Raw genomic sequence first — 14,658 nt, 5'->3', positions numbered from 1 at the left:
ATTTCAGTTTATAACCATGTATGAATGAATTTTTATGCACTCCTTTTACACAAGATTTTCAAAAGTGGTTAATCAACGTACTCCCTTAAAGGTTTCCGCAAAATATTAACCAACGTACTTTCTTAGATTAAAAAGTCTTCTTAATCTTAAATTTTCAGCAAACCTACAATTTAAAACACAATTTGTATATGCTGAAATTTAAGTAGAAAAGGGTAGAGAGTGAGACCAAGATTTTTTATGAGGTTCAGCTTATCCCCAGCCTATGTCCTCGCCTTAGGCAAGACCACTTAAGGATTCCACTAACTCGTTCCTTTCCGAGTAGAACAAACCGATTACAACCCTTCTTTAGGATGGAGCCCCCTCTCCAAGCAATACCCCACGCTCGGTTACAACAATCCAAATACCTGAACTGTCACAGAAACAATAAGCAAGAAAACAATTTCTTTTGTACAAAGAATGCTCTCAGATAGAGCTAATTAGTACAATTGAAAGTGCTTTATACTTCAATAACAAGTATCAAACGAAATAGTATTGAAGCTCAAGAAAAATATCATTGAAATACTTCTCTAGATGTAAATAAGAATTTCAGATTGTAGAGCTCAGAGAAGAATGATCAGCACTTCAGAATTTCAACAATTCTCACATTGCAAGAGTGAGTAAGAGAGAGCTTTGAGAGAACTAGTGAGTTTTCAGGTTGAGAGCATATTTTCAATTGCTTGGTGTGAGTTTGATTTGTGAAAACAGGTATTTATAGGATCATAAAGGTTAATTCGTGTTGCCCAAGTTTACTTGGAGTATTTCCCATGTTTTTACGAAACTTGGGGCACAAGAAACTTAATTTTTAATTTTAAAATTTTTTAAAAATATAGCTGTTAACAGTGGTTAGTATCCTGAGGATTCGAGGTTAGTCGCCTGAGGTTCTTTAAAACAGTAATTTTTGAATTGAAAACAGGGTCAGGAGCTTGAGGTGACAAGGGTCAGTCACCTAAGGTTACACTGCCTCTTCAGAGATTCATCAGAAAATTCTTCAGGTGCTTGAACTGATTCTTCAGTCACTTAGGGAAAATCTTCAGGTACCTGAGCTTACACTTTAGTCGCCTAAACATACAAAATTTCTGTTTTTGAAGCTATTTTTCAAAAATACTTGGCTCTCTTGCTTTGTTACTTTATAAAAACATTTTTCAAGGTTTTTAAAACAAGGTCTCTAAGTCCAAGACAAACCCTAATGAGCTTCAAAACATTTCTGATGATATTTGAATTGAAGTACTTGCATTGTTTCATCCTAAAGCCTTAAAAACTCTAAGCTTGAAGTCTTCATGGTGTCTTTGCTTTGAATCCTTTTCGACTTTGAGCTTGAGTCAACTTTAGATTTCCAAATGACATTTTGGTCCACTTAAGCTTCCTTTGGATCACTTTGAGAATGGGTGTGGCTTTGTGGTCCTTGGTGATCTTTGAACTTGCATTTCCTTTGATATTTTGAACTTTGTCATTTAGGAATTTTTGAAACATCATCACTTAACAACACATATTAAATCAACCTTCATTTGTTATCATCAAAACAAGATTCAAAATCCATGTTAGGCCAACACCATCTCATATATGAGGAGAGAACCTATTAATTCATCTAGGGAGGTGTTTTTCAAATTTCTTCCTTAAGTTATTGCGGTGGCCTTAGGTTCCAAAATTGGTGGAAGTCCTCTAAGAATTTTTCGGATCATCTCATTTGTAGAGTAGTTTTTCCCTAAGGCATTGAGGGAGTTAATTATATGGGTGAATCTAGTGTACATACTAGTGATGGTTTCATTCGGGTTCATCCTAAAAGCTTCTTACTCGCTAGTGAGCATATCGATTCTATAATCTCTTACATCAATAGTACCTTCATAGGTTACTTCATGTTTTTCTTAGATTTCTTTAGCTAATTTACATACCATAATCCTATTGAATTCATTTACATCAAGAGCACAATATAGTGCATTCATAGCACTTGAATTTACTTGCAACATCTTATGGTCATTGTCGGTCATCTCTTTTTCTTCTTTAGGTATTTCTTTGTTATCTATGTTTTTGGTAGGGACAAGGTCACCATGTGTGACAACTTTCCAAGCTTTCCAATCCATGGTTTCAAGGTACGTCGTCATTCGTTGTTTCCTAAAAGTATAGTTGACACCGCAAAAGAGGGATGGTCTATAAGAGGATTGACCCTCGGCAAAGTGAGATACACCTAGTTGTGCCATAGGGATCTTTATGTAGATTTACTACAACCCCGCTCTATTAACAATTGAGAAGTAAGGTGTACTCCTAAGAGGGGGGTGAATTGGTTTTATTTATTTTTTTTTAATTTCTTTGTAAATTCTTGTTTTACAATTTCTTTTAGTTAAGTATTAACCTTTTTTTCAATTTGAGTTAATTTGCAATCACACTCTACAACACAACAACTTCACAAATACAATTGATTTGTAATAACCAACACTCAATCCAAGATTTAGTATTTATTGATGAATGATGATGATGATGATCAAAACTTCAATACTCAAATTTTAGCTTTTCAACATCAATCCAATCAATGAAATGAGCTTGATATCGCAATATGGAATAAAATAGAAAATTCAACCATACTTTCAAAATTCAAATATTGATATCAAATAAGTATCTTGAATTTAAGTATGTAACCAACCAATATATTAATGAGCTTTGATATTAATCAATCACTATACTCCCTCGCGATTTCTGCAATATAATATTGATCAATTAACGTACTCCTTTACGATTTTCGCAATTCCCAAAAGCAAATTAATTTTCAGCAAATTAAGTACACACCCATGCAGTTTATATATGTAGAAAATTAAAGAGAATAGGGAAGAGCAAGACACCAAGATTTTACGAGGTCCGGCTATCCCCACCTACGTCCTCGCCTTAGGCAAACCATCCAAGAATTTCACCATACCGCTCCCTTGACTGGGTGGAGCAAGCATTTTTCACACTTTTTCAAGTAGGATAGAGTCCTCCTCCCCAAGCGATACCTCACGCTCGGTTAGCCAACGATTCAATCAACCCTAAATCGTCAAAAACAACAAGAGAAAATTTTGCGTACAATGACACTCTCAAAAGAGCTAATTAGTACAATTTGAATATCACAATATACTTCAATCAAATAACAATATAGAAAGATGAAGTTCAAGTGAATATCACCTGGTTCTTTCTTATAATGAATATTTCAAGAAGAGAACAAGAACCGTGAATAGTATCGGCAAGAACATAGCGAAACTTCAGAAAAAAAGTTTTTCAACAATGGAGCTTTTGAATGTAAGAGTATATATTGATTTGCTGATTGTTGTTGGTATTTAATTCTTGGTTTAACATGTATTCATAGATAGAAAAAGTAGTATTTCGTATTCCCCAAGTTTCTTTGAGTATTCCCCAAGTTTTTACAAAGTTTGGGGGCCAAGTAAACACTTTTGGAAACTTTCCCACGCTGCTTTATTTCAGATTTTACGAAAGTCAGTCGCCTATCAAAAAGTGTTAGGTGTTTGTCACTTAAAAATCTAGCATATTTCAAAAGTTAATTTTGTGTCAGTTGCTTGAGTGTGTTCAGTCAGTCACCTGACTCAACCTAAAAAACCAGTTAGTCACCTAGGAATACTCAGTCAGTCGCCTGAGCTGTCAGCTTTGACCACGCTTCAATATTTTGGTCATAAAGTTTTCTATACAACTCCAAATTAAATGTTCTTGATATAAAAAGAAAGCTAAGAAAGAATCCCACAACTTTCATGTTAAACACTTTTTAAGATAAAGAGTTTTTAATAGAGAAAAGTTCTCATTAATGCAGATCTAGAAAAAGGAAGAGAATTTGGAGAATCCTATATTGGTGCTTTTCATTCCAAAAATAATTTTAACTTTTTTGAAATAAATTTTGACCTTATAAAAATATTTTTCAAGTATTTTAAAGGGTATCTAGGTCCAAGTAATTAACCTAAAAGCTTTATGTATCCATATTGAAATCGTTTGAAGTACTTACATGAGACTTCTTAAAAGACTATAACTTTTTAAGCGCTAAGTCTTCATGTATTTGCTTTACTCCCAGTATCTTCATGTATTTGCTTTTTTTTTTTTTTCAATATCTTCATGTATTTGCTTTGACTTCCTTCATAGATCATTGACTTAAGTACATGCTTCATCAAGTTCTTCTACCTTTAAGTAATGGACTTTTCAAGCACTTGACCTTGGTCTTTTATCAACACTCAGTCTCGAAACTTCACTTAACCAAATATGTTAAGTTCTTTTGCTTTGTTATTATCAAAACAAGATTATAAGCCTTGTGAGGCCAACAATAGTCAATTTGGCCCGTGAAGAGTAGAGTTACCCTCTGGAGTTCAGACCAATTAGGTAGGCAAATCGTACTTATAGTTACAGATACAGATATAGATACAGATACAAATACAATTTGACTTAGCCTGGTGGTAGGCCAGCCATGGTTAAGTTCAATTTTCGAACCGCACAACTCGGTCATGCAGGGTTAATTAATGATGTTGTATATTTATCCATATAGGGAAGCTCTTTTATTGATATATGTGTATTTACGTATACAAAGAAATTTTATATGCCAGAGTATGTTTTGAGAAGAAAGTAAGTATTTTGAAATATATATATAAAGGTATGAGTATAGTTTTATATAATTTCATAGTGAACGAAAAGTTAATTAATGGATGTGTTTTTACTACAGTAAAACTCATGTTTCCATATACTGATAATAATCTGTTCCATCTTACTGAGATGTGTCTCACTCCTATAATCTTTAATGTTTCAGGGAATCCAGGAAACCAGGTATGAGGCATCTTTGAAAGAATGTGAGACCAAAGTTCTTGTTGAAAGGGAAAATGATTTAAAAATCAAACAGTTAGTAAGCAAGAATGAAAAGTTGGAAAATGAGTTGAATGCATTAAGATCTCAAACTTCAAATAATAATAATAAAGATCTTCTCATTGCAGAACTTGAATGTAAAGCAAACATTATGACCAAAGAATTTGTAAAATTATAGGATGTTTGCAAGGGTCTAAAGAACTTAAAAATTTGAGATCTAGAAAAGAAAATAGAAGATGAAGCTAAGATCATCTATACGTTCACTAGAGGCAAGGACAACTTTAATAAGTTGTTAGGTTCACAAAAGATGATCTTAGATAAGGAAGGTATAGGATATAATGGAGTTAGAAATAGAAAGAAGAAGAATTTGTATATGGGGTACTTCATGAGAAAGTCCAAACATTGTGCTAGTACCTCCTCCAGTCCTTATACTCATATCCACTGTGCATTATGTAAAGAAAAGGGGCACACAAAGTTTGATTGCTCATTCAAATGGAAAGAGGTGAAAATGAAGCAAGTGTGGAGAGTCAAAGAAAAACCCAAATCCATCTCTCCTTGACTCGAAAATGATCTAAGTGTCAAAAGATTAAATTAGTGCACTTAATAATCCTTAGGTCAAGTAACTAAATCATAGGGAGTCATGTCAACTGAGAAAAAGTCAAAAGGAGAAAAGTTGACTAGGTTCGGTTGGTTAAACCCTTTTTAGCTTAGACCATTCGATCGATCGAACATGAAAGTTAACTAGGCTGTTGACCACATTCAAGCACCTAACCATTTCAGTTCAAAACCTATTCGGGCCACTGAACATGGTTCGGTCAACAAACATGGTTTGGGCGCGTAGCCGAATCTGTTCATCAATGATGCTCAGCCAACCGAATTGATTTGAACTGATCTCATTCGGGCTACCAAGGGTCAAAATATGAAAGGACACCTGAGATTCAACCGACCTACCCTGTATTCAGCCAACCAAACAGACTCAGCCTCTTGGGTAATTATTATGGTTCGGGCGACTGAGCATTGGACTAGGAGACTGAACCGCTATTTATATATATGTTGGTCATGTGAAATAGATTCATTTTTTCATATTCCTTGAGAGCACTTCAATTTTTCTCTCTTCCTGCTATCCCCTACACTCACTCCAAACCTAGTATTCCTCATAAAACAACTTCTAGCCATGTCTAGAGATCAGAGGAGAGCTGAATCCGGTATTGCCCTCAAGTAATCGTTCATATCACTAGAGAGGAGGATCAAGTATGAGAAAGTTTTCTTGCTCAAGGAGCCTATCCTAGGTTAAATTCTCGAAATAGAATTCATGTAGACTCATTTTAATAATGTGCTAGATATGTTCAGGTATCAGGGATGGTACGAATTTATTAGTTTTCAGTCCTATGGGATATATCTCATCCTTGTCAGATTTTTTATGCCAACCTAGGTTAGGAAGACCAGGGATGCTACTCCCGGGTCTTTGAGACCGATCTATAGTTTGACGACAAATATCTAGCCGAGACCCTAAATATCGAGAGAGAAGATTTTTCACTGCCCTGACTCGGTCTCGAGTTGGATTAACGAGCAAGATTTCAATGTGAGTAGTTTTGTTAATCGGGTTATGACTAATCCTATGGTTGATCTAAGTCACACCCCCAGCCACAGGTCTCTAACACTTGCGGCAAAAGTTGTGCACCACTTGATCTCCTATAACATTCTACCGAAGTCTGGGTCTAGAGATCATGTTTTATACCTAGACTACTTTGTGATGTGATGCCTCTTTACGAGGAAGAAGCTGGACTTGCCTAGATTGATCCTGAAGTGGATGTTTGTGAAGACGGTGGTCAAGAGGATCATTCAACCATACGGGGGTATCCTGACTAGGATTTTTGTTAGAGAGAGAGTCACTAGGACTCTGTATGCGGTGCTGAAGAAGATTAAGGGCATAGACACCTTCTCCTCTATGACCCTGAAGCTGATGGGTTATGAGCTGACTTTAAACATGTGGTTACCAACCATACTTGAGAGAGGACCAGGGCCAAAGGAGGTTCCTCAACAGTAGCCCTATATGCCATTTAATGCTGAGATTATGGTTTCCATCACTGGTCTCATTGCGTCCTTTGATGACTTTAAGATGTCTATCTAGAGCGAGATCAGGGAGCAGGCTTCCTCATCCCAGGCGAGTCATTCTAAGTTTTACGCCGAGTTCTCAGAGTTTCAGTCTGTTGTAAAGGCAAACTTTCACACCCTTGGTGAGCGCCTAAGGGAGATGAATGAGGAGGATGATGGTGAGGAGCAGATGGACGTGAGCGGTAATGAAGAAGGGCCTGATGATGGAGAAGCCTAGAGGATGCCTAAGGATCTGCAACTCATACAGTTCATTTCATATATTTCATCTTTTACATATATACATTTGGGTCTGTAATTACCATACTGCTTTTATTTTTTGCTTTTTGCATTACATTCTCACACACCGCACTTACATATTGATGATTATTTTTTGTTTTGTGTGCTTGACTTCAGTTTATATATGATGACTTGCATGCTTTTAAATGTCTTTGATTATTCTGTTCGCCTAATTGATGCCTCCTACATGGCAGATGCAGTTGATGGGTATTGCCTACTAGTAGAAATTTTAGGTTCTCGCATGCTCAAACTAAATGATATACTATTTGCTTGAATTTTTTTTAATGCGGGTTTTTATAGGAAATGTCCTATTTACAGACGACATGTTGCCAGATTTTCGTCTGACATTTCCCAAAATATTCAAACTTTTGCTTAAATATTGATGGATGTGCATGGATAATTTAGCTTGAATTCAAATTACTTGCTCTTAGCTCAAATTAACTTGAAACATCCGAAGCTTGTGCATGTGTTGAAACATAAGCAGGTTTCCATGGGAAAAACTATATTTTTAGACAAAATGCTGCCAAAATTTTCCAAAATTCAACACATCCTATGTTTTTATAAAACTGCGCACTATGATATGAGTTTGTGCTTCTAGAACATTTTTTTTGTGCATCATGATTATTCTAAGAATGATTTGTTCTTGTTAACTGTAATCATCTTGCTAGACTTAAATCCATTATTTTTTTGACAAACTTTATCCCCAAAACACTTGCAGGCTATTTCTAAAGGGGGATTTCTTTTAAAGGCAAAATTGCATGAAATGATCCTAAATGATAATTTTTTGTCATGCTGTGTATTTATAAATTGTTAAAATACTTGTGTCTTATGCTTAAATTGTAAGAATAGATAGAATGCATAATCTAAAGGGGAGCCACTTCACTTAGAAAAATACGGCTCTGAAAAATTACACGCTATCTCACATTATTCATTGCTATACTCTATATCTAGTGAGAATATCTTTCAATCATTGTGTGCTTTATGGTTATATCATCTCCTTGACTTGGCTATTTGAGTTAATCAATACTGGACTATTTGAGTTGATGTAAATTACTGTATATTATTTGTTGAACTCAAACAGGTCACGTAGATACAATTTTTTTTTTTTTGGCAAATGCTTCTTTTTCAAACGGCATGCTGCCGAAATTTCTAATAATCTTTCCAAATTCTATCTTGTATCTAAATAATTGTTACTATTTGTTTGCCTTTATACTCTATTTCTTTTATCTTGACCCTTTTTTTTGTTGCCAAAAGGGGTAGAAGAGGCAAAATTGGATAGTTTTATGTGCTTTTTATAATAAGTGAGCTTTTAAATCTCTTTATGCATATTGTTAGGGCTAGCCTTTTTTGGCTGTACCCACTTTTGCATAAAGTATTTTTCATCATCAAAAAGAGGGAGATTGTTGACCTAATTGGTCATATCCCGTTTTGATAATGACAAATACATTGGTACTGATGTTTTTCCTAAGCTTGTATGCAAGTTTACTCTACGCATGGAATTGAAAAGAACGTTATATCATGATGGCGTATGGTGACCCCCAAGGAAGATGGAAGAATATTATGCTTAATTTGTATTTGTAATTTATATATTCTTCATTTTTGGACTGTAACGTAATATGGTATGTAATAACAACATCATGCATGATAGATCTTTATGCTTAGGTTGCCATAGATTGACCTTAGGTTCCTACACACTTAGTGCATAGGACCCCACTACACTCATATGTCATCAGGGGTAAATTTAAATTATAGAATGGAACCTGGGCTAAAAATCATAAGGGCTTCGAGCGACTAAACCAGGTAAGTCAAATGGCCTTGGTTGGCCGAACTGTTGACTGGTCAAAAAGTTGACCTGACTTCGGGCGACCGAACTCAAAAAGATCATAGCGTTTTCGGTCAACCGAACTCAAACCCTAACTTTTTCCAACAGCTTTGGCACCCGAACGTCACGTTCAAAATACCCCAGGGTGATTGAATGTGCAAGTTCGGTAGACTGAACTTGAGACTAGGTGACCAAATCTCAGACAGATTGGAAAATCACCTTGGTCAGCAGACTGAACCCTTGATCAGGCACCCGAACTTCAAAAATCACTTTTTCTCAGGTGTCTGTTCGGGCAATCGAACCTATGACTCAGTCGACCGAAACTCTTGGGTTAACCAAAATTTTACTGTGGTTAATTAGGGTTAAACAGGGTTAATTTTCTTAAACTATTTTAAAATAAATTTAATTATTCCCTATGTATCCCCAACGGTTATCATTTTGGCCTTGCCTATATATATGAGTTCATTTGCTTAGATTAGCAATTAGTTAGCACTTTGATTAGCAAAAATACTCTATATTTTTTAGAGAGCTTTTTCCAAATACAAAGCCTATACCCTCACATACTACTATTCCTTTGATAAATCAATCCTTGTGAGAGTGCGTTGAGTAATTATACATTACTCTCTTTGCTAGGAAACTCTTATTGTATTGTATATTTGATTTTCAAATTGAGAGTTGAGCATAAGGTTTTTCCCCCGATTTTAACTAATAAATCTTTGTGTGGGAAAACTTTTGTAGCTAGTGAGTATTTGCATCTTTGTTGCAAGACTCATCAAGCTTGTGGTTTTTGATTGTGCAAAATCTTTTTCACGAGCATATTTTTCATGTTTATCTGGATTATATTGTAATACATATATGTTTGTGTAGAAAAACTTTACTTGTATGCAAAATTCCATATCTGATTGTATACCCAACATGTGTTTGGAAGAGGGAGACTTGCCCTGTGAAAAGTCCCGTATTGGCTTTGACCCTGTTAGGAAAGTTAGGTGCACCATCCTGGTAAGGTGTTGTAATCGGTGCCGCTCCACTCGTGAAGTGAGCCTTAGTGGAATCTTTGTGCTTGTGAACCAAGGTGGGGACGTAGGCAATATTGGCCAAACCCCGATATCATATTCGATGTCACTTTTACATTTCCTACATTATATTCATCTTTGTGCTTGATTTAATTTTCTTACGGAATATACTGCATATCTGATTGACACAGTTTTGTATCTGGCTGAGAAATACTGAAATTGTGGTCCATGTACTGAAAATTGTTTAATATATCGTATATGCAATTTCATACATAGACTACCCCTAGGTTGTGTAATACTACTGTTAGATTAGTTGAACATAGGAGAAATTTTTTAAATCTCCAATTCGCCCCCCTTTTGGGACTGCACCAAAGCCCGTAGTTCTGCTATGTGGTATTATATGGGTTATGAACAGGTGTACTTGGTGCTCCATTTGTGGGTATTAGGATACTATAGTGTAGGGTATTAGAGATTATGTATGGAGTATTGCACTCCGGGCCCCACTAGGTTCAAGGCGTTATGGATATAATATTAGAGCTAGTATTTATAATGCTATTATTTTTTTAGGGTCGTCACATTTTTTGATTTTAGTAAGGGAAGTTGGGACCTTCAGAGATCCGAGTTAGGTTTCTTTTTTAGATCAGAAGGAATAAAGAAGAGTAGGGAAGTCTCTAAGAAGTTTCAAAGCTTTAAAGAAGAGACAAGAGAAATAAGAAGTTGGGGGGGGGGGGGGACACCTCAGGTGGTGAGCAAAGGGCTTTAGAAAGCAAGTTGCAAAGAGAGGAGGACAAAAGAAAGGGAAAGAAAGCTTTGAGAGATAGGGGAGGGCAAAAATGAACGAAATGTAATTTTTTGGTTTTTGTAGGCTCAAGTTCGAAAGCCATGGGATCATGACACGTGGGATCATTAGCCTCCATTCATTCACAACTCGACCCAGTCAAATCCTAGCTGTTCCTTGTGTGTTTCTTTGGGACGACATAGATCAATGCCACGATGTCGATCCGTGATCCCCCATCCTCCACCATGCGATCCTCATCCCACTGTAATGGATAGGATGTTGCCATATCACCAATCTAAGTAAGCTAGCGCCCTATCCATCCGATGTGTGTTCTCTTGGGACGGTGGGGATTCCTCCATGTCATAGATCTGAGTGAATTAGCTCTGGATCGTCAGATCTTTGTCTTTTGTGGATGGTGCCGATCCAGCCTTGTCGTCAACCCTTATCCACGTACGCCCCTACCCACCTTTAGTGGGACACGTGGGAGTTTCTCCTCCGTACATGCAAAGCATGGTGTGGTCCTTTCATGACTGTTGGAGGTATGTTTGTTGATAACGGTGGAGATGGCACCACATTATGAATCCCCCACGCATGCTTTCAGCCATTCAGCTGCTGACAAATGGCCCTAACCAGGCCTTAACTCGGTTGACCCCCCCTTTTGATTGGTTTCTTCCTGAACCAGTTCAATCTCCTAAACTAGTATGGAACCAGTTTAGATCTTTTATTTATATATTATATTATTATTCAAATATTTAATAATTCACTTTAATTAAAAAAAATCATAAAAAACTGGAAAAAATTATAAAAATTTTAAAAAAATCCTCAGGAAAATAAATTTTTTTTTTTACTTGTTTCCATATTATGTGCTTGATTTTGAATTCGTAAAAATGTTAAAAATCATAAAAATCAAGAAAAGTACCCAAAAAATTCACAAAAAATATTTATGCAGCCAATTGTTTTTGCACTCGGAAAAATCTTAAAAAATCAGGAAAATTATTTTCAAACTCAATTTTCACTGTTTTTTCCTTAATTCCATTTTTTATTTAATTACTCAAAATTTGGGAAAAATATGGAAAAATTACAAAAATTCAGAAAAAGAAAAAAAAATCAAGAAAGATATTTTAGACTTGAAAATCATGTTGAACACTCTTTTCTATTCCAAATGAGTTCCAAAACATCCCAAAATAATATCTTCATGCTTAGAAAAATCCTATAAAATTTCAAAATCTTGGGAGTATATTTTTGTACTTTATTTTCTCGATTTTCATCCCAATGATTTCAAAGGGAGGCATGAGCTCTTTGGAGTACGGTATGTCTCGGTTTTGAGGGAATACTTGTATAATATTTATATTATGCTTTTCTGTACAATTTTTGAAAGGGAGTAATTTCAAAGGCTTATTAAATTTGATTTATGGGATAATTTTTCGATTAGTTAGGTATCGTTCGTAGGACAAGCGCGTAAGGGGTGCTAATACCTTTCCCTCGTGTAATCGAACTCTCGATTCCTGCTCTAATAATGTAGACCGATTCTACCTTTAATTGGGTAGTAATCAAGTGTTCTAACCACACTCCAAAAGGTTAGTGGCGATTCCATCACACCATGTTTTCCATGAAAATATTTTTAAACAACCTTGTCCAGTTCCCCTCGCCAACGTCGCAACAGCTTGGTGACTCTGCTGGGGATCTTGAGAGTCGAACTAGTAATTAATTGAGAATTATCCCAATTTCAAATATAATAAGCCTTCTTATTACTCCACCATATTTTGTCCATATTGTTAAGATTTAATTACATTGATTGTTTCCATGGTTGTTTGGGTAAGCATGATTAATTGTGAATACTTTGTCTACATAAGGTCAACTGTGAATATTTTTGTCTCCATATTAAGCATGTGATTAGTTGGTTCCACTTGTTGTTTGAATAAGCACGAATACTTTGTTTTCTTTGCTTGCATGTGGTTAATTGTAAATACTTCGTTTCCATTATTGATTGAATAAGCATGAGATTACTTGTGAATGCTTTAAATAAACATGTGGATGAATGTGGGGTAGGGGGATTAGGCTAAGAAGTTGAGTCCACACACTTGTGCACACTCTATACTCGGGCTTTCCCTGCTAAGATTAGATAGGAGTGTAATAGCGTTAGTCCCTTCATGGTACTTGATGGGACCCGAGAACCACTCCGCTTAGTGAGGGATTTGTCCGGACCCCTGTGGGGGAGGATTGAAGTTCAATATGGGGACCTGTCATCAATAGGGTTAGAGCCTGGCTGCGTATGATTACCCATGAGATCCCTTCCTTAGTTTAGAACCTTGGAAAGCCTTGCAAAATATATAGACCTACCCTGGGGTTAGGACATAAGCGACATCCTTCTCCGCATGTTTTTAATCTAGTCTTTTGTACATATGTTTGTGAAATGCTTTATGCATCCATATCACTTAGCTTTAAAAAAAAACCCCCAATTCATTTGTGAAATAATCAAAATTTATCTCCTAAGATACTCGGCAAAGGGGAAAATAGATCAGTCTCAAGATCATTAATGGATAAGGTTTTTCCCGGAACTTTGGCTAAATAATTACCTAGGTTGCATTGCATGCATTCATGCATAAATTTTTGTCTCCGATGGGTCAGTAATCACATGCCAAATACTTTTGGAATTAGCGCACAAAGGTGGTAGGAGTAAGCTACGGGATTCCAAAACTAAGAAGATCTCCTTTTAGTTCTAGGCAGAAAGGTGAGATTATGTGGAATCAGTTAGAAAGCCGCATAAGAGCTTTTGAGCAAAGTCAGGAGAACATCCGTCAAGACATTGAGAAAATTAAGGATCAAATGATCAAATTATTGATAATAACTACCCTTTCGAGCAAAGTTGTGCAATCTCCAAAACATGCAGCTGAAAGCAAGCCGTTGTTTCCTTTGCGATCTACACCTGTTAGTGAGCATCTTTCATCACCCTAGGTGGAGTTGTTGGCTAGCTTGGGCCCGAGCTTGCACACATTTGTCCTAGAAACTCAGGACCCGAGTTTCCAACTAAAGAGGAATGTCCAGGCACTACTAGAAGGAAAAGTGGTTGAATAAGCAAGTAAAAAACAAACCCCCATTTGGGAAATGAATCATGAAAGTAAAATGGAGAAAGAGCAGTTGCAAGCTTTGGAGGGAACAAATATGTTTGACTCAGAGGATGCTTTTAATTCCGATTTAGTGTCGAATTTGATTTTACCTCCGAAGTTCGAAATCCCAAATTTTGAGAAGTTCATTGGGTCCAAGTGTCTGCTCGCTCATTTAGGAATGCATTTCCAGAAGATGGCTGCACATTCTGACAATGATGATATGCTCATTCACTATTTCCAAAATAGTTTGACAGGGGAAGCTCTAGGATGGTGTAGCCGAGTAAAAATTCACACATGGAGGGATTTAACTCGCGCTTTTATTACTCAATATAGCCATGATGCAGCTTTTATTTCAAAGAATATGGAGTAGAAGATGAGCGTGTACTCTCATAAAGGGAAAGATATGACAGCATAGGGTCACCCCTTAGTTACAAGCAGAAAAGTAGTTTATCTATGTGACAACCCTCTCGAAAATCCATGTGATGACCATCTTCTTAGAAGCATCCCCTAGAATGGTCCTGATTGGGCAGTCACCAAGAAACGAATTGAAGGGGCAATCAATATTGGGAAAGCAAAGCACACAAAGTTAGAACAAAGATGGGCCAGTCAAAAGAAAACCAAAGAAGCCCAAATGATCCAAGGGCGATATTGTCATAGGGGCTAGCACCACCGGTCTAGAAACAATTTTGT

Source organism: Malania oleifera, chromosome 9, assembly GCF_029873635.1.
Source record: "Malania oleifera isolate guangnan ecotype guangnan chromosome 9, ASM2987363v1, whole genome shotgun sequence".
In the NCBI taxonomy this organism is placed as follows: domain Eukaryota; kingdom Viridiplantae; phylum Streptophyta; class Magnoliopsida; order Santalales; family Ximeniaceae; genus Malania; species Malania oleifera.
The sequence above is the reverse complement of the archived record's forward strand: the minus strand, read 5'-3'. Positions refer to the sequence as shown.